This window comes from Strix uralensis, chromosome 13, assembly GCF_047716275.1.
Source record: "Strix uralensis isolate ZFMK-TIS-50842 chromosome 13, bStrUra1, whole genome shotgun sequence".
In the NCBI taxonomy this organism is placed as follows: domain Eukaryota; kingdom Metazoa; phylum Chordata; class Aves; order Strigiformes; family Strigidae; genus Strix; species Strix uralensis.
Window position 1 is genome coordinate 2,075,461 of NC_133984.1, and position 19,905 is coordinate 2,095,365.

The following is a 19,905-nucleotide window of genomic DNA, read 5'->3' on the forward strand; positions in this document are numbered from 1 at the left end:
GCCTGTTCAGGAAGCCTTAGTGCCAGAGTGTGCTGGCTGCTCCGAAACCAGATACTACCCTCTCTCTCCAAAATTCGTTTGGTGTTAGCAATCTTAAATCACAATGCTAATTCTAAAAAAAATTTAAAAGGGAAATGAATTATCAGAGCTTCTGATTTAAGCTCCTTCTTCATGGACTTTGAATTTCTTTGGAGTGGGGACAGAGGAGGGCTGTTCCCCCACCATCCCATCGCCTCCTGGCTCAGCCATTCCCAGATTTCCCCCCGTGTTTGCAGACCTGCACCTGCCCAAGCCCTTCACAGACCTAGGCGAATCCCAGTCCCTGCAGCGTTAGGTTTAGGGATGCTCCCTCGGTGCTGCAGTTACACCTGGCTTCATCCCTTCCTTAACCAAACTCCTGCTTGACCTTATCTAAGGACTGAAATAAAATGGCAAAACTCCACAGCAGGGAGGATTACACATTCCTTACACATTCATTTCACCTGCCTGTTGTAGTAGCTGAAATTTCCATACTTGCAAGAAAGAGTGGGTGCCATCTCCCACCTCCTTCCTCTGGCCCCAGCAACGTGGAATTTTATCAGAGCATCTGCATGACACTGTGGGACCAATCTGACTTTTTGTCAGGCAACAACAGTTTATCAAATGAATGCAGTTAGCATTACAGCCACTGCCCCTCTCAGCTGCTCGTCAGGGATGGCTTTGTGCCCAGTAGCTCTTCATTCACAGGCTCTATACTGCTCGTTGCAGAGCTGAAACAACTGGGCACCATTTTGCTGGTAAGTGAGGCTTGAATTATCACGGGAAAATTATTTTTACAAATGCACCTGTGGGCTGTAGCTGGTTGACCAGTGCTCGTACCTCAGGTGGTGGTTGAGGATGGGCAGAACAAGTAAGACTGTTCTCTCTCCTGCGCATTCAGAGCAGCTGCCTTATCTGACCGCAGGGTTTTTGCTCCCTACCCTCAGCACCACTGCTGTAAAAGCAACAAGAGGCAAACCAGAAATAGCTAATGCTCCCCATGGTAACATCCAGCAAACTCTGGGAGTCGGGGCATCTGCCAGCGGTCTGTGGGAGTGAACTGATTTGCACTACGTGACCTGGGTTTCCATGCAAGTTCGAACAGTGCCTGCAGCTCCCCGGCAGCTCGGCCCGCTGGGCTTCGGGCAGGGACACCTGAGCTGAACAAAGTCCCTCAGTCCTAGGAACAGTGCAGGGCTGTCAGCAGGCCAGTTCTCCCTGGCTGGCAGGCTTCATTTCTCAGCAGAGTTAATTAGCACAGGATGAGCTGCCTCTTCAGCAGGAGCTCAAGCCTCTGCACAGCACTACCTTGTCATACAGTCACAGGATCCCCCATCACAGCAGTAAAAACAGGTATATCTGGAGTATTTGTTTCTAATGCAAGGCCGTGTTTGCAAATGCAAACATGCAAATGCACACAAAACCACGAGGAAGACACCCCACACTCACTCATGGAGATGTTTAAAAGGTTCATCATGTTTTGGGGCACCCACTCTGACAACAGAGCTGACCTTCAGGTGCTGAGTACCCATTTCCTGAAGATCAGGTCTCTGCAGCACGCACAACCTCCCGTTGACATCCTAGGTACTGATTCCAGGTCATCATCTGCTCAAAATCCAGGCACACACAGCTGAACAGACCCTGATACTGCTGCTTCTGCCTTATTTGTAAGAGGGAGGCAATTAGGCAGAGGAAGACAAAATATCAGGTTACTTATTTTATCTCATTAGAGGCAGGAGGAACAGACTTTACTGTGTGACAGTACATGTGTGCAGGGTCACAGAGAAAGCAGCAAGAATATCATGCTAAAAACTTAATGTCAGCCATGCTGGATCCTTCGTTTGAGGGAATAAGCAGGTTTGAAAAAGAGAACAGGAATAGGGAGATGGTACTTGCTGCCTCCATGGCTGAGTTAATCAGCAACGGCAACAAGAGAAAGGCTGTGGGCATTTCTCAGATGAGTTTCTTTAATACTGAAAGGGAGAAAAATAATGGGGTTTATGGTTTGGTGGTTTGGGTTTTTTTCTGAGCAGCTGGAAAAACTGCACGTTAGAGAAGAACCTAAGAGTGTGAGTAACCCAGAGACACGGCTGTGTCCAGATAGTGTTGGATTTAAGCCTGTGTCAAATGCCTCTGACGTTTCCCCTGGCTCAGGCAGGCTCGGTGGCTGCGTTGAGCTCTGTGCTGCCACAGCCTACTGGCTGCAGGTCCCCAAGGAGTTAAAGTCAAGCAGGTCATGCTTATACTATTTTGCAGTCATTTTGGAACCATAAAACATATTGCTGAGCTTCCTCCAAGTTTATGGCTTTGGATCTCATGCTCTTGCTCAGGCTGCATCTCCTCGTATTTATACCTGCTTGCGCTTGGCACTAGTTTCAGGTGCCTTTTCCAGAAGCCCAATTTTCTTGCTTTTAGGAAAAAAATCTCTCAACTTTACATCAGGATCACAGAAATGTGGTAGCTCAGACTGACATCCAGCTGTTTAATTGGGTCCACTGGAAAATGTAGACATCATCTTACTAAACTAACAGATTGCCTGTCATTAAAGCCTCCTTGAGGAATTCCCTCGAGTCACCAAAGCAGTGCTTTGCACCGTCCTAGCAGAGCTAAACACACGAGCAGTGTCTTCTCTCAGGCAGTGGGACTAGATGATCGTTGTAGGTCCCTTCCAACAGAAATTTTCTCTCTTCTCTTCTCCTGCCATGCTCAGCTACGGGAGGGGGCTGGTGGTGGACGGGTAAGACAGCCTGAAACCCCACGGGTGGGAACACTCCTTCTACAAACTTTCTGCTCTGCAGAATATCCTGTTCTGAATCACAAACATGGGTTTCTTCATGACAGAGGTGGCCACTTGAACGCATAGAAAATGGGGGTGATTCTCCAAGTTATCCACAGTACTGCCATTAGCCAAAACACTGATACTGTTGTGAGGCTGTAAGAATGTATTGAATTATCTGCTTTCCACTAAATAGAGAGCCAGGAAAAAAGCTCATGAAGAAGTCTAAGTTTACCTGAAAATCAAGCCAAACGAGTTTTTCTCTCTCCCACTTCTGTGTGCTTCTGTAATGGAACGACTTTGAATCTGGAGGTATCAAATTCATAGCAGTTTAAATGTTAAATGTGGACTGAAAAAGCAGAGCTTTTTAAAAGATTTCATTGAACGTTGTTTTTCCTCGCGCAGTCTCCCCACTTGTGCAAATTGCACGTAAACCTTTCTACAAGCAGTCTATTCATAGTGACACTGGCTACCAGATTTCCCTCCGCTCACAAAGTTGTTGGTCCAGCCCCAGTCCCTCGGCTTCATTAAAGGGTTTGTGTTTGGTGGACACACTGTGGGCTCCTTTCATCTCTCAGTCTCCGTTCGGGCTATTTTTAAAAGTCAGGTTCAAGTGCTGAGCCTGGGCAGAGCTGCCACCGGGATCGCCGTGCCCGGCGTGTTTACAGAGACCTGCTCAACTGAGAGCCAGAGCAACCTCAATGCTCAATATAGTGTCCTAGAACTCAGAGCATGCTCAGAATTTATGCAACTCAAGAAATCCTCCTGGGTAGATTAAGAAAAACTCACCCAAATAAACGAGACCAAATGGCCAGTGCTGCATTGACTGACCGACAGCCTCGGGACAGAGGGGCTAAAGCCAGACTCCTGCCTGCTCCCTGGTCGTGGCATGGGGAGCTTTGGTGAGCAGAGATTTTGCTGTATCTACGTTCCAGGGTTCATTTTGTGGTATTTGATGGGGTTTTTATATTGTTTGTGTAGCAGGTTAGTGCAGCCTTCCCTTCTGCTCATTCCCTGCGAGCACCAGCTCCTCCTTGGGGGAGAAGGGACCAGAAACTTGCCTTCCTTGCTCCCTTCCCAATTCCAAACCTCCCTTTAGAGAACGGGGACACAGCCATCATTCTCTGTGCTTCTGCCAGACTGAAGACAGTTCTGCCTGCAGCCAGGAAAAGCAGCATTGCTTTGTCTGTGCCTCTCTGAACTGAAGCACAGCCTGCTCCCTCCCAGCAGACCGGAGACTGCTTTTCCCCAGCTCTGCTCCCTGAAGGCACTTTGGCTGGGTTCTGGCCCTGCTTTCACACTCGCAGCTACGCCAGGCTCTGTGCCAGTTGCTTTTTTGCCTGGGGCTCTCTGGACCAAAAAAAGACGCATGCAAACCCCTGCCAGGAGCACAGGTTGAGGTTTTCCAGGCGAGCTGCTGGGTCCAGCCTCGGGCTGCTCCCAACGTTTCCCTGGGGCTAGAGAGATCTTGAAAGTGCTCTATGCCTGTATGCATGTCAAATAACTCCAGGACTAAAACAAATGGTCTTTAAGTCAGTAGATGATCAGAGAGTACCCACATTTCAAATACCTTTTTCTCTGTACTATAAAGGCAAGTAATAACAGCTCCCAAATCACATTTCAAAATTTTCTCAAAAACTGTCCCAAGAATCTCTGTTGCTGTCATTGTTCGAGGAAGCTTTTGAAATCTGGCAAGAAAAAAACCCTCTGAGCTAGGTAAACTCTTTCTTTGTAAAGACTTAGACAATTTTTCAAGATCTGAAACCTTCTGTTTATCATCCTGTGCACCAAAGTGGAGTGGTAGCTTGTGCAGAAAACAACCTACTTGCTGGTACAAAAAATGTGCAGATAACTGAAACAGTGGCATTTCTTAACTTTGGAATGCTCAGTGTTTGCAGTCTAAATTTACACCAATGCTCCCTCCACACCTGTCTGAGATTAAGACACTAGGTAGGAAGCAAATTCTAAATGGCACTGTGGGAAATTGTTTTTATTTGTAAAAGCAACGTGTACGAGCCAACAAAATGGTCTCAAAACCTTGTCTGGGTCAACGCTGCCAAGGCAGTTCTGAAAAACACAACCACTTTTTACAGTAAACCCTTCCTCATCCTTTACTGAGGAGTTCCTTCCATAACCGAAAGTCCTTCTGCACAAGCTCTGTAAGTCTGATAGTCATGGCTCAAAACACTTAAAATTTTTCAGTGTAAGTTGTATGGAGAACTGCGGATTTGAAGTATAAACAGCACAGTTCCTGGTTGTCCTCATCCAGCATCTCTAACCCATGGACCTTGGTGTAGATAAAGCTATACAACCTGCTGGCAGGGCTAAGCCACAGACAGCAAGCAAGGAAGCCTTTGAGAGTTATTGTGAGTTTTGTGAACACAAATGTCCACCTGTGAACAAGATTCAGGATCTAGTTTGTGATGGCTCCAGGACATGCTCTTTCTGCAGAGCTTTCCCTCAGAACATAACTAGCACATAAATCAAAATGAAGCACAAAAATTGTTCAGGAATCTCACAAGATACGATACACATCTTTAGAGTCAGGCTTTCCCTTATTTTTTTTTAAGCAAAAGTATGCTGCACATTTCAGAAAAGTTGATATAAAATATCCAGTCACTTACTTCAGGATTCCCTGGCATTTTGAGCAGCTTGTATTGAGATTTCTGTAAGTACTTTTCTGGTGGGCTGGTGATGGGGAACCGTCTGGATGTGCTCTGGGCGGTGGAAAAGCCTTGTGCTATGCCCAGCTACCCACTGCACATCAGATGACAGACTGCCTAGTTAAACATGGCAATGACATCTTGATTAGAAAAAAGAAAACATCAATAAATGTTAGAGACCAGCAGCTGGTAAATCTATACATAGGAAAACAAATAACCATGAGCTTTGATTGTTCAAGTTCGCAGCAGAGATTACTTACCTTGGCAGATACATATTCAAGACATACAGCTTGTAATTCCTTAGCTAGTGCTAAGCAAAACCATGTGTTCTTCTAAAACAAGGGGAAAGTTTAACTCCAACACTGTGCAAAGGCAGAGCCATGGTCATAACTTGTGCTCGTAGCAAAACTAAACTGACAAGGGCCAAGCAAAAGGGTCCCAGAGAGGAAAAGAGCAAAGACTGAGCAGCAGCTGGAAGAGAAGCAAAAGGTGGGTTACAGACCCATGGCAGGGATGGGGAGAACATGCCCGCCTGACCACAGATACACCCATGGCAACGTGGGGTGAAAAATGAGGTATTTAATCATGAGCTTCTCCAGAGATGGGAAGTTATGGTGCTTCCCATGACTTCAGGTGCAGCAGCATCTCAAAAAATGAACCAGGGGCCATCTCAGCAGCCCCTTCCCCTTCTGTCCTGAGGAAGCAAGCCATAGCCGCGGGGCTGGCTGCGTACTCCCCCTTCTCCACAACCAGACATGCTGCAGGATCATTTTAATAAACTGACAGCTCTGTTGCCTATAAAGCGGTCCGAGGATGAGAAATATAGGACTTTAAAGTCACCTTGCTATCATGTGGCCCTCATGCAACCTAAACCAACTGCAGTGGTAGCAAAGCTGAGCCCCTGCACTGGGTAAGTTTCTCCTCCCATCACATGGCTTTATTAGGATTCTTCCTCCCTCCTCCAGATAAAGGACCATTATTAAAAATGGTTGTAAAATTGCTGCTTACTACCCAAAAAAGCCTCTATTTTGTTTCATTCCCCATGGATTGTATTTTGTTGGTGCTGCTGAAAGCTGAGACTGAACTGTCATTTGGCGACACTGTCCTCATTAAAAGATAATGCAGTCAAAAAATAAATAAAAGTATGTGAAAAAGAAAGAGATTGGGAAATACGAGTGGTGTGTTGAACCCTGAGCTGTGCCTGCCACCAACTGGGCCAGCAGCCGCTGCTCTGCCTTGCCAGCAGCTCCCCGAGCGCGGGCACAGTATCAAAGCTGGCAGCTGCCAGAGGTACGTGCAAAGTGCTCCTGTGATTAAAGATGCATCCGTCATCGTTATAAATTAGCAGAAGCCAAGTTTAAGTGTGAAGAGCCAACAAGAAGGAGAAGTTTAAAAAAAAAAAAAAAGAGGCTACAGTTTTCTATCACTCACATTGCAAAAGATGCAGTCCCACCAATACTGGAGCAGGGCACCCCAGCCAAAGAGGTGAAATCATACTTCTCAGGGGATGTTTTGAAATAAGTCATTTACTCTAAGGTGAAGTGGAGGACCATGTGCTTGGCAGTCAAGGGCAGCTTGTACCAAAAGGCTGTGTTGAAAAAGGGGGGCGATGAGGAATTTGGAAGCAGTTCAGCAGGATTTGGAAGATGGTAGGAGAGGTGGTTAGGGAAAGCTAAAGAAAACAAAAAGAAGGGAAAAAGTGTTTACAGAAGAGGTGTAACAACGACTTGACAGAGAAGGGAAAGTGTCTGGCAACTATTTCTGGTCAGAAAAATGTTAGTAGGATCAAAGTGGCGCTTAGGAAGGCTCTGCTCCTTTTCAAACTGCTTTGAATGAACTACACTCAGCAAAAGTGATAGTGGTAAACTTTACACAGGGACCTTGTAATGTAACCGTACTATTTAAAGATGTGTCAGCATTAGGATAAATATAGCATCCACTAGTAATGGTCCGAGAAGTCACTTCAAATTCACATGAGAATATTTATCACAAGCCGCAGCAGAGTCCAGCCATGCCCCGGCCGCAGCGAGAACTCCCAAAGCAAAACCTCCCCGTGCTGCTGCAGAAAACTGCCCTGCAATGACCGGAGCTGGAGCTTGGTCTGAAACCGGTACCAAGAAACACTTCACTCAGGTCCCACTGGTCCACACACGGCCTCTCAGAGGAGACATAACCCAGGGACCCAGGCCACGTCTCGTCGTTAAAGTTCTGTAGGAGACGGGGTGACAACCCCAAGGACCTGGACAAATTCCAGGCTATTTAATTACTTTGTGTCTCCCTGAATTCCTCCGGCACTTCCCTTTGGGCGTGCTGTTTTCTGCTTCCTGTCCTGAAGCACAGCACAGTGCAGCTGGAGCTAGATCCCCCCTCCCCCCCGCCCCGGCATGGAGCTGAGAGCCTGCTGGAAGATGCTGGCTTGATTGAAAACTTCTTTTCCAGTCCTGCAAGGAAACTGCATCTGCAGCTCCTGCAGAATTGCTGCCTCTCGCCAGGGCTGGGGTCTGCCTTGCAGCTCTGCTCCTTGCAGCCCCGCTCACCGCTGCACAGCGAAAGCAGCTTCACGGCAAGCAGGGAAATCACACACACCAAACCTACAGAAAAGGGAGCCAGCAGCCAAATCCCCGAACAGGCAGGGCTGTGCCAACAGGCCAGAACTCAAAGAGGGTGGTTTCACAGAATCCCAGAATCATCTCGGTTGGAAAAGCCCTTGAAGCTCCTCCAGTCCAACCATGAACCTCACACTGACCGTTCCCAACTCCACCAGATCCCTCAGCGCTGGGTCAACCCGACTCTTCAACCCCTCCAGGGATGGGGACTCCCCCCCTGCCCTGGGCAGCCCATTCCAACGCCCAACAACCTGCAAAGAAATACTTCCTAAGAGCCAGTCTAATCATGTCATTTGGATGAGAATGCTATTTGAATTTTGAATCTGAGAAATTCCACATTAAAAATGGCTTTTGGACAAAGGAAAAACAAAACTGCAAATACACATCCACCTAATCTTCAGCCTTCCCAAGTTTTACATGTAACCCCTGTTGTTGTGGTACCAGATAATGCATAAAACCAGAAGGGAAGGGATTATCTGAATATGGTTAAATCTCAGAGGAGTGGCTGGTTTCACAAGGGCTCTGGAACTTTGGCAGCTAAATCCCAGGGCACTGAAGATCAAGAAAATTTTAGTCAAAATTCTAAGCATCTTATGGAAGGAAGGATGGTGTGAACCCCGTCCTGATGCAGATCCAGCAGGGCACAAACTCTGCTGAGGGAATAAATTAGCTAACATTTAGCCCCGGTGACAAATACAGAGCACCAGCTTCTCCTGTGCAGCAGCCTGTGCCCAGGGTGGACTCAGTGAAGGAAGGGACTCGGTGCCCTGAGAGCAGATGGAAGAGCGTATGAGATGGCCATGGTGATGGGGAGCAATGGGCAGGGGGTGAGGACACAGTGCCCTAGGCATGTGGGTAGGCTCAGGCCAGGGAGGGAGGAGAGCATAAAAGCAAAAACCTCTCCTAGTTGTGACAGGAACTAATCAAACCCAAATAGAGTCCACAGCAGAGATGGGCGAAGGGACAGCAGTGGAGGGTGGTTTGAAGACTTGGCTTGGAAGGCCATCATGAGTCAACAGAAAAATAGTAAAAGAAAAGAAGTCATTGCCCTGTTGGTGTTGCTTTCCTCTGTAAAAACAATGCTTTTAAAAGTGTTTATTCCCCTCTGATAACAAAGGGAAATGTTATACAAGGATTTCCATTCTTATCTAGGGAGCTCCTAGACAGGGTGGCCTTTCCCCTGGCACGGCAAGCTGCCTCTCCAAGCTCCTCTTCCTCCTTTGGGAGTAAAAACATTTTCAGAAAAGCAGCTTTTATTCAGTATATCTTCTGTATTTATTTGTCTTGATGCTCTTTTTTCAACCTGATAGCACTGCAGAAACACCCATCTCCTCTAAAAGGACAACTGGGTCTCAGTTACTGTGTGACTTGGGCACCGGGTCTTTCCATATGATGAGCAGTTGCAAATGCCAGAAAGTCATTAGTATTGGAACAAATCCTCCACTTGTGGTGAAGTGCCCCATGGCAGCCTTGTACCAGATATTGAAATATTGGTCATGACAGGCATCCCGAGGCACTGCTGTCACTGTACCCTCAGACCTCGGAGCATGGCAGGGGCTGGGACATCTGCGTTCTCTGTACCACAACCTGTTGGCAGCAGCCAAGCAGTGTCCACGTGTCGCAGCCCGAGCCCTCCTTGAGCACTCCAAGGAAGCAAACAGAGACCATCTGTTGTTCTCTGCTGACAGCACGCCTCTGTATTTTAAATCACAGCACTGGTGATACTGTTTTCAAGGTGGCTCAGGCTCAGATGCATGCCCTGAGCTCCCCATGTCTGAAGGAAAGTTCAGTTCAAAACGCTGTAGTTTGGACTCATCCATATTTCTGAACCTCACAAGCTGCACATCTTGTCCTGTATCAGCAACACTGTTAAGCTAAGCCCTGACTGATACCCACTGTATATGTAATTAGATATTTGCCATTACCTCCTTGCTATCACTGAGGAGTGTGTTTGGCCCATTAATAACTTCTCTCCAGGTGATGCAATGAAAATATGGCTGAATTCACTTTCTAGAGGACACCTGGTGACGTGCAGCATGCAGTACGCCTTCTGTCAGCCATGTTTCTTCAGTGTTAGTCTGGGCATGAATTTTGGGTTGTAAACTAGAAGCTTTGGGATTGATTTGTAACTCCAGGCTGGACTTCCAGTGGATGCCAGGTGTCTGCTATAGGCTATCGTGGTCCTGGAGAAAGAGAGAGTCGGTTGGCAGAAAGTCAGGTCCTGGTGCACCAGGAGGCGTTTGTGAGAGCTCCCTGATGAGCACTTTGGAGGTGTTTTGGGGCCATCTGCATGGAAATGGCTTCCAAGGAGATACGTGTGCTCTCAGATGGGAGCTGGGTCCTGCCCCTCTGTATGTGAGGCTTTTCAGTCAATGGAGGAGGGATCTTCTCTTGCATCAGGGAAACCTTGATATGCTCAACTCGCACTAAATTACTGCCTTTAGTTTCAAATAAAAGGAAATTGGCCAATGTGTATATTTGCATACCTGATGTTTATGTTGCTTTAGCCCAGACGCAAATAGCAGTTTGTAGACTGAAATATAATGATCCAGGGCAAAGCGGAGAGAAACAAGAAATGCTGGAGAGAGCCTGGAATCGGCAATTCCTGCACTAGGTCAAACAGTCAAACGTTAAAGAAATATCTTTTTCCTATTGTTTCTGGTTTAGGTGGACTGCAAGCAGGGGAGGATGTCAGAATCCCAAAGCACAGCAGAGAAAAAGTTGCTGTATTCTCTATAAGCTGATGTAAAATAGAGACTTGACCAGCCTAATTCCTGAACATTGAGATCGTTTGGAGAAAAAAACATACACACCCTCCACAAATGCAAAAATACGTCCTGACACAGAAGAGGATGAAAGAATGTAATGGAAAATAAACCTCCCAAGTTTAAACCTAACAAACCGGCCTCTTCTCCATGAGAAGAGAGGATCCCAAGGTACAGACCTTCCCCAAATAAGATAGTTGCTGGCTGGATGCTGCTGCCTTCCCACATTTGCTCACAAGCTGAGCAAGACTGTTTGCTCCTTCTCAGCAGACGGTCATAACTGCTTTATTGCAGACTCTAGTGAACCAAGGCAGCAAGTTTCAGCTGGAAATATAGTCTATTTCCAAAATGAAAGGCAGGCTCCATTTTATTTTTATGTTTATGTATTGACAACACACTTAGGCCTCGATATCTGTACCAGAATCTTTCCTCTTTAATGTTCTTTTACACATAGCAACCTGCTTTTGTTAGGAAGGCAGGCATTTTTCTGGAGTGCCTGGTAGAATAAACCTTAAGTCTTTTGTGGATAGAAAATGCTTCAGAAAAAAAATGCACACCCCTAGGGTATTAAATATGTACTTTCCTCTCCTCAGAAACCACTTTTCAATGAGAAAAACAAACAAGTTAGTACCAAAATAGCCTCCATGAGTCACAAAACAATTATCAAAACTATCAGAGGAGGGCATTACCAACACAGCTGGTAGCATATTCCCTGGAACATCCATTGTGGAGAACCTTTCAGAGCACAAACAATCAAAACCAGAACAGACAGCCTTGAACGATGCTTTGTAAAAAGCTTAATTGCAATCAGATTGACGTGATGCCAAAGTACTATCAACAATGGGCTGGTAGAGAGCAGGAGTTAAGTGGTGGTGCAACACGAATAATACCGCTTTGATTTGCATAACACTGTCCGACTGTAAGTTTGTGCAACAGAAAAGCACACGGCTTGGCAAGATTAGCTCCGTTAATATGCTTTCCTAACACAGTCCCTAGCAGAGAAGTACAGCGTGAAGGTTTGGACCTCGGTGTGCGGCACAGCCCTGCGCCACGGCACGCACCTCACCACGGAGCCGGGCATTAGTCATGCCCCAAAGAGTCTTGTTTTGGGTTAAAATACTCAAAAGGGTCATTCACTCAGAAGTCAGGGGGGGACCGCAGGCTGTACCAGCTCCCCAGTACCACAATGGCTTGGATGCTAATGAAAATCAGAAATATTTACTTTTTCATCCATTCTAGCATATTTCTTTTATCAATAAATTCTCTGATCACAGCAATGCTGTTGTATGTTGTGATGTTGCAAGAGGTTCACGAGACAGTGAAGCTACAGAGCATGATAAATTTTACTAATTTAGCTCTCTTTCCATTCTCTGTTGGCGATACAGCCATGGAGGTTGGCGCAGTGCTGAAGGCGAGGGGAGCCTGATGGGGCTGTGAATCATCCGGCATCGCCCTGTGGTCTGTGGCCCAGCCAAAATCCTGCAAGCCCCAAAAACTCACTGCATGGAAGGTGGGAACCAGGACATGCTGGTGGGGAGATTGCTCTCCCAAAAGGATCTAAGGGAAGCAGCTGCCCTCTAGAGGGAGCGGGACCTGAGTTAATTGAGATTTCTTATAAAAATGCAGAAAACAGGCTTCCTCCTAGGGACAGGGATAGCTGAGGCAAGTGCTTCATGTTGTTGGGAGGGGCAGCGCGTCCCCTCTCCCCCTTCTCCACTGCCCACCTCACATGGAAAGGACCTGCCCAGAAAGTTCGCAGCCTCCTCGTTTGCAAGAACTCTTCTAAATCTGTGTATCCAAAAATGCATCTTAAAGATGTTATTACCAATAGCGACGCTACGTTCACTAGGTATTGTGAATTGTGTATCACTGTACTGGAGGATTTCTTTCCAGTATATGTACGCTATGGTTTTGTCTAGTTTTCTACTATTCAGCCCATGTGGGCTTTTACCACTTCCCTCGGGAGTCTCCACCGAAGCCTAATAGTCCGCATTGTTAGAAAACGTTTCCTGATATTCAGCTGCTTCTTCCTTCTATTCATGCACAGCAGAATTGCAAGCTCCTGCCTGGTTGTGCCTTCAATTGTTTTAGGTGCTCCCAGCTCCCTTCAAACTCAGATTTTTTGCCATCAGAACACAGACTATATTCACCGGCTTCTGGTGTCCTTTGGGTTTGTTTTGTTGAAACTTAATACCCCTCCACTGCTGTGCTCGGAGGTGCTGTCCTTGCTACTGCGCGGGGAAGTCGGCCAGCGCTGGCCCGCATCGTCTGTTGTTCTCTGCTTGCTTCGTTAACTGCTCTGCAGTGGCTCTTCCTGGCACCGTAGCTCTTCACCCTTCCCAATTCATCTGCTGAAACTCAAGTTTACTCCAGTAAAACACCAGCACTTACTGATGCCACGTTACGGTCTGACTACAGCCGCCACCCAGGGAAGCTGTGCTGTATGAAATACAGGTACTGCTGACATCGACACCACTCCAACTATCCCTGCTAAAAAAACCAGGCTCCATCATGCCTGGAATAGAAGCCATTGGTTGGCTATCACTAGGATTCAGAAAAAGAATAAACCAACTCTATTTCACTCACTTTTTGTTAAAACCTGCTCTGCCCCCCCGCCATGGGAAGACAAAAGCAGCCATCTCAGCTGCCCCCCGGGACACGTTCAGACATCATCCTCCACCCCGACAGGAGCAACGTCGCTGAATTCTGAAACCAGGCTCCTCATCAGCTGGTGCTGGCGGCTCACGCAGGCAGCCCAGCAGCTCTGCTGGAAAACACCTGCTCCGTTTTCCAGGGGATAAGATTTCGGCATAACTGGTGCCTCTTGTCAAAACAATGGTATACATTACTGCATGTTTATTAAAGCAGGGACTCTGAAGCATGCAGAAATGAAAAGCAGTCCCTTTGAACTGAGTAAAAAGAATCAACGAACTCAGATCCCCCACCAAATTAGGCCAGAGCAAGTTTCTGAACTCATTCTGGAGGAGAGAATAATCAGGTGCTTCTTTCTTGCCTGAAGTAACTCCTGGATGCAGTTTCTGAAGGGAGACATTACAGGCTAGATTTGGTCATGCAAAATTAAAAATTGTTCTACGTTATGAGGAAAATAACTAATGAGTGGGGAGTCTGCAAAACGAATCCCTTCTCCATTGACAAGAAAAATTAAATATTGAAACTACAGAGCCCCACTTGGAAGAACCTGATTAAATTGCTGTAAAACATTGGAAAGCAAAGCATGGAGAAGACACTGTCCAAAAGACTGACATTCTTCTAGCTTATTGGGGATGCTACATAGCAAAGAAAACCATTTTTAGGAAAAAATGCCTGGTTTGGAGGAATACTCAGGTTCAGGCACTTGGTGCCACCAGAGGTTTCCATTTGCGTGGCCTAGCAAACAGTATGGACTTTTCTTTTACTTTTTACACAATGAAACACATTTCAGCAGCTCATAATCTAATGCCTTTGCTGCGAGTTAAGTGCACTTAATAAAGGCAGGCCCTCAGGACTCACGAGAATGCAGAGTTGCTATCGATCAGAGAAACAAATCACAGGTTAATCGGTTAATCCAATCCTTACCCGGACGGACCGTATTCGTGTTTCAGCAGACTGTTCACTAGAAAACTGTCTGACTGAGAGCAGTGGGGACTTTCTGGACACTCAGTCATTTCACTGGCATCAGCAGCACTTTCCCCCACCCCTAAAAAGCTTTGATTTGACATTTAGAAAAGAAATATCCTGACATTTATTAGAAAAAGGTCCTGTTGGATTGGAAAGTAATGGAATTTTAAGTGCTGGTGAATTAACAAACCCGGGTTTTCAAACGAAGCCTTCTTAACATTGCAAGGATACTGATTCAAATGGGCACTTGCTTTGGTTGTGGGGGTTTTTTGCCATCTCTCTACAGCATTATAAATGATTAAAAAACGTCCTTCTGAATGCATATTTTTAAAAAACCCAAACAGGATGAGGCTTTGCATTTCCATTTGATTCTAAAGTGAATTTTTATGGATTTGTTATAAAACTCTTCAAAAAGGATTTCAAATGGAAGCATTGACAAACCATTAAGCATTAGTAAACACTGGAGCATTAGTGAGCTCCTGAAGGGTTCTGCTACATCTGCTCAGGAATTTTCCTTCAAAATCTTTTCCAGCAGAGACTGTAGTTTCTGTAGCGACTTTTTTTCTTTTTTCCCCCTAGGAAAATGTCAGTATTACTGATTTTTTCCTTTAGCTTTCCTGGGGAACATCTAAATGAAATACTCCATTCTAATAGAATTGAACCTGCTGGTTTAATGATCCACATGTTTCCTTTGGGGTCACCCAAATATTAACCTTATTCCTCAGGAGCTGTAGTCCTAAAGCTGGTGCTTAAAAACCATGAGACCTTAGGAAGCTGTGTGCCTCATCGGATGAGCAAAGGATACAGGACATTGTATGGATGTATCGCAGACAGCCAAAATTCCTAAATATAACCAAGTTTGTAAGCTTAAGGGGTAGGTATTTGGGCAACATGGGGTTACCCACTTCCCCAGGCAGGGTCCCTAAACCCTCTGGTGCCATGAAGCCGCTCCTGGATGGTTCGTATGGACCACTGCAGCCTAACAGCAGCTTGTTTGCTACCTCTTCTCTATGGGAGGGAAGGCTCCACGGGGCCGCAGAACATCCGATACGCACTGCCGTCGCAGGATGAACTAAAGCCATGCAATATTTAGCTACCAAATGACAAATTAAGTCTGCTGCTGTAGGAAAGCAAAGGAAGGAAGCAAGCCTTGCCAATGAATAGAGGAGGAAAGGGAAAAGCTAATGTCTCTATCATATATATTCTAGTGGCCTTTAAAATGCAATTTTGATTTGGTTTCTGCTCTTTGGCTCCTTTTGAGTGCTCATAAGTGCCCTGAAGTAAGAATCTTGGCACAATGAAGCATCAATTGACTGAAAATAGTCAGTATGTTTGACTGCAGAAGAATTAAGCATTAATCATCTGGAAATGCAATATGTGAGTCTTCTAGGCAAAATTTTTCCTTAATTCAGATATTCCTGCCTTGCTGAAATCCATGAAAATTTCATATGCCAGTCCAAAAGCCACCAGACCACTGACACAAGAGACAACCAAAACCACAACAGAAGTATCGTATCAGTAGGGTTTCTATGCATAAGCAGAAAATCTGAGTACTGCAAACAGGGGGTAAAACTTTTGCTTAAACATGTTATGCCTTCTCAGCAGCCGTGGTTTTCAATAAGATAACAGTCCAGTTTCCCTTGTTTTCCAAAATAACTAGATATTATTGATGTACTGCCAATGTTTTAGCAAGGCGAGCTCACTAAATCCCACCCTGTCCCAAGTCTAAGATGAACACCATGGGATCAGGGTGGGGACAGAAAATGAGTTGTGCAGAGAGGAGAGATGAAGAGCCGAGGAGTCTATTCATTGTTTTTCCATTTTAAAGAAAACACTTGCCTGTAACTGTAACCAAGAAGAGAGGCAGCCACCTCCTTTTTTCATGTTTGGCAAATAAACCTACGTTAAGGGTACTTTGTTGGAAACGTTTGTACTTTATTTATTTAAAAAAATATACAGAGGACATTGATAGCAAGCATTTGGCCTGTTTAAACTGGTGTGGAGAAGGGTAAAGGCCTATGCGTATTGCTTTGGGAAATGTGCCTTGGAGGGGAGCGGGAATACATTGCTCTGGGGACATTTTCGTTGTCATTAATACCAAAACCTTTTTATGTCCCATAGGGGAAAAGGTTGGGATTTTTTCTTATGATCTCTAGAGGCTGGAGAGCAGCATCATGGGTCAACCTTGAGATTCTACTTTTCCAGCTTCTAGTTTTGGCTATAGCTAGCAGAAAAAGATGCTCCTTTTTAAAGAAAAAAAAGTGACAGGTGACAGAATAACCTGCTCACTAAAGATGCTTTTGAATTCAGTGGCAACCATGGATGCATACGAATTTGAAACCACTATGATGGTATAGAAGGATGGACTCCATAAGAGAAAAAAATACCATCCCCAGTCTCCTGTTAGGTTAGAGGTAATATTACAAGGAGGAGTTCCTGAGAGCTCTTGAAGTTCACAATAGCTGAAGACTTTTGTTAAGAGTATTTAATTAAACCGATAATTTATCTAGCGATAAAGCAAACACCCCAGATAAGTGCAGCTGCCTGCTTAAACTCCAACCTCATCAAAGTTGGCACAATTGCCACATTCTGGCTAAATACTGTTAAGAAGCACAGAAGTTTTGTTTTGTTTCAAGATTTATTCTGTATTTAATCTTCAAGGAGTAATCAGTCTCCTCTCTAACGGGTTTGCCCAGCGACTGGCAGTTTTGAAGGCTGAGAGCAAGATGTTAATCTGCAAAGGGTTTCAGCGTGCTCATTCTAATCTGTATCAGTACACCCAGCTTCAAACCCATCCAAACCCCACTGCTTTCCCTAAAATGGGTGATTTCAAAAGCAGAGGTGTTGTTTAATCGGTCCCCACTGAGAGCACTCACACTCGCATAAGAATGGACCCCAGGGGGTGAAAAGCAGTTGCATTATACCCGAGGGCTCAGGATTTCCATGCGGCCAGCCTGAAAATGCCCACAAGCCATGAATGGCCAAAGCTGATTTCTCTATGCAAGTTTACTGGTGATACTGGTGGATTTTGCATCCTGAGCCTTCTGCCAGCCCCCGTACTCACCCCCACATTTGCACACAAGTGACGGTTTGAGCATCCCTTCACAATTTACCCAGATCGTCTGTCATCTTTACCAGCTAAAGCGGGGAAAATGGACCTTTGACCATTAGGAGCAGGAAACATCTGCACCTTCCCCACTTTCAATCCAAACCCACGCTCGTGTTTTCATATGTTTTATTAAACCGTGAGCCCTCAGAGGATGAGGTTTTGCAGACTGGAGTTAGGCTGTTATATGAGCTATTCAGGATGTTATTTGCATCGACTGGATAAAAGCCTGTGGCAGCTGAGCGTGCTGCAGAAGCGGGAGACTGACCGCCTGCATCAGCCACCAGCCCAAGGAATAACATTAGTTCCAGCTTCACAATGAGTTGTTTACTGGCCTTGGCTGCCTGTGGGAACAGCCAAGAAGAGCGGAGGAAAAGGAGAGACAAACACAATGCGACTGAGACACGTTAGGTGGGAGGCTGGGCTTTAAAAGCAGACTCGGAATTTCAAACCTATGGAACTGGAGAGGGCTGAAAAAGAAATAAAAGGGCACCGGCTGCTCCACAGCATAAACAAGCTGAGGCAAATAGCCATCCGCTTCGTTACTCCTGCTCCGGAAGATCCTCCTCCCTAGCTGAAGGGCTGATATTAAAGGTAAGAGATAAAAATAAAAAGCTTTTAGCTGGTGGCTCTGCTGGAAGGCGAATTCACTGAAAGGCAGCAGCAGCTCTCAGGGTGAGCTACACAGGCAAAAGCAGTCATGCTTCCCTGGAGGATTTGTAATTATGTCCCTACAGATTTGCAAGCCTACAGGTTTTCCAGCAGAAACCCAGGGCTTTCAGAGCAAACTGCTGGGGGACACGAGCTCAGACTGGTCTAGTCCGCTCCTTTGAGAAGATTTAAAAAAAAAAAACCCAAACCACCCCCAACCTGAAAACAACCCCTTTCTAAATCTGTTTAGAAAGATATTTTATTTTTATGGCCAGCTTTGCTTTACAGCTTCCTAGCCTTACCCTACGCTTTCCCCATTCCCAGCTTCCCCCTCTCCTCCTTACTTTTTTAATTGGAGGGAAAAATAATTACAGCCGTGCAAAGGAAAATCCGAGATTTAAAGAGCTTTTCCCCTGCTCATTACCATCCGCGGCGCGGAGGCGCGGGCACGCTCTCGCAGGCTGTGTCCGCCAGCGAATTGCTGAGGAAATCCGCGTTGCCCATTGTCGGGCTGTCCTGAAACTGCTAAATCTGAGCTGGTGGCTGCCTGGGCTGGGCGATGCTCTGGAAGGGAATACAGCCCTGCGAGAGGGACCTAGCAGAGACCCGGCCGCGGGGCGGGCTCAGGCACTAATAATACAGCCCTGCCCAATGGAAAGCGTTTCCCATCGAGACCCCCAAGAGTTCCCCCTGCCCACAGACCCTGCCCAGACATTGGGCCCATTCTTGTGTCCCCTTTCCCAAGACATGATGGCTGCAGCGTTCAGCAGTTTTGTTTCCTCTCCGAACAAAGGAAGGCAGACAACTGCCAGTCGCTTTAGATTTTAAAGATGAACGGGTGAACTTTTAGAAAGTCGAGCACGCCGATCTTCCGCGTGGGACTAACTCGACTGGCGTTCCACGCACACAAAAAGGATAAATGTGGGCTGTCAGGGAGGAATCGGGCTGAAATCTGCCGAGTCGCGGGCATGATCTCAGCCCTGGCTGCTCTGCCGTGGTAAGTTTCTATTTCCTCACTTTCTAACTCAGCAGAAAAGCATCCAGATTTAATGTCAGCTCTGAAAAAAGGATTGTAGTGTTTTCTGAAGTCTGAAGGCTCAGACAAATCGGTGGCATACAGCTAGCCAGGGAGATGAACTCGAGTTGTACATTTCAGTGGAGATTAGCAATGTTTTTTCTATACAGATCTCATTCCTCTTACTTGAGCTATGCTATGGTTGGGATGGGAGAGGCGAATGTTTCTGTTTAAAGTGAGAAAGATGATCTCCAAGTTTTTGGAAAGCAATCACTGTGTGAGCTACTCCTGCAAACTGTTGCAGTGGAAATGGTTATAACTCACATTGTAATGCTCATTGTGTCACTGCAGATGACAAGTTAAGGACTTTTCTATCCCTGTTGTTTGTTTCAGGTTTGTGAAAAATATCCCTTGATTAAGGCTTTTTTTTTTTTTCTTCCTTACTTTAAGTCAGTATATCATAAAGACACTTAAAAATAAGCTTAAAAAAGGGTTGTATATAAACGTGGCATAAACTTAGACTTTCAGCTTACAGTGCTACATGCTTTCAGCTTTGTGTAACGTGAGATCTGGTTCCTACAAGTGATATTAAAAATTAGAAAATAAGTTATATATTTTATACTGCAAAACTTTAAAATTTTATTTATCACTTTGGCTTTCATTTATGGCTAAAATCTACTCCTTTTA

At 45.8% G+C, this 19,905-nt stretch overlaps 1 protein-coding gene across 3 annotated transcripts in view; it reads left to right on the forward strand.

Annotated features, from left to right (window-relative positions):
- The window catches only part of LPAR4 (lysophosphatidic acid receptor 4), a 32,965-nt gene that overhangs the window by 1,561 nt on the left and 11,499 nt on the right, over positions 1–19,905 (forward strand). The window contains exon 1 of one of the 3 annotated variants that reach the window (XM_074882838.1): positions 17,806–18,146. The exons of 1 other annotated variant lie outside the window; for it this stretch is intronic. The gene's annotated coding sequence lies outside the window, so the exon portion shown is untranslated. Of the gene's footprint in view, positions 1–17,805; positions 18,147–18,642; positions 19,201–19,905 lie in introns of those variants that run through there. One more of the 3 variants, XM_074882837.1, reaches the window with a different exon arrangement.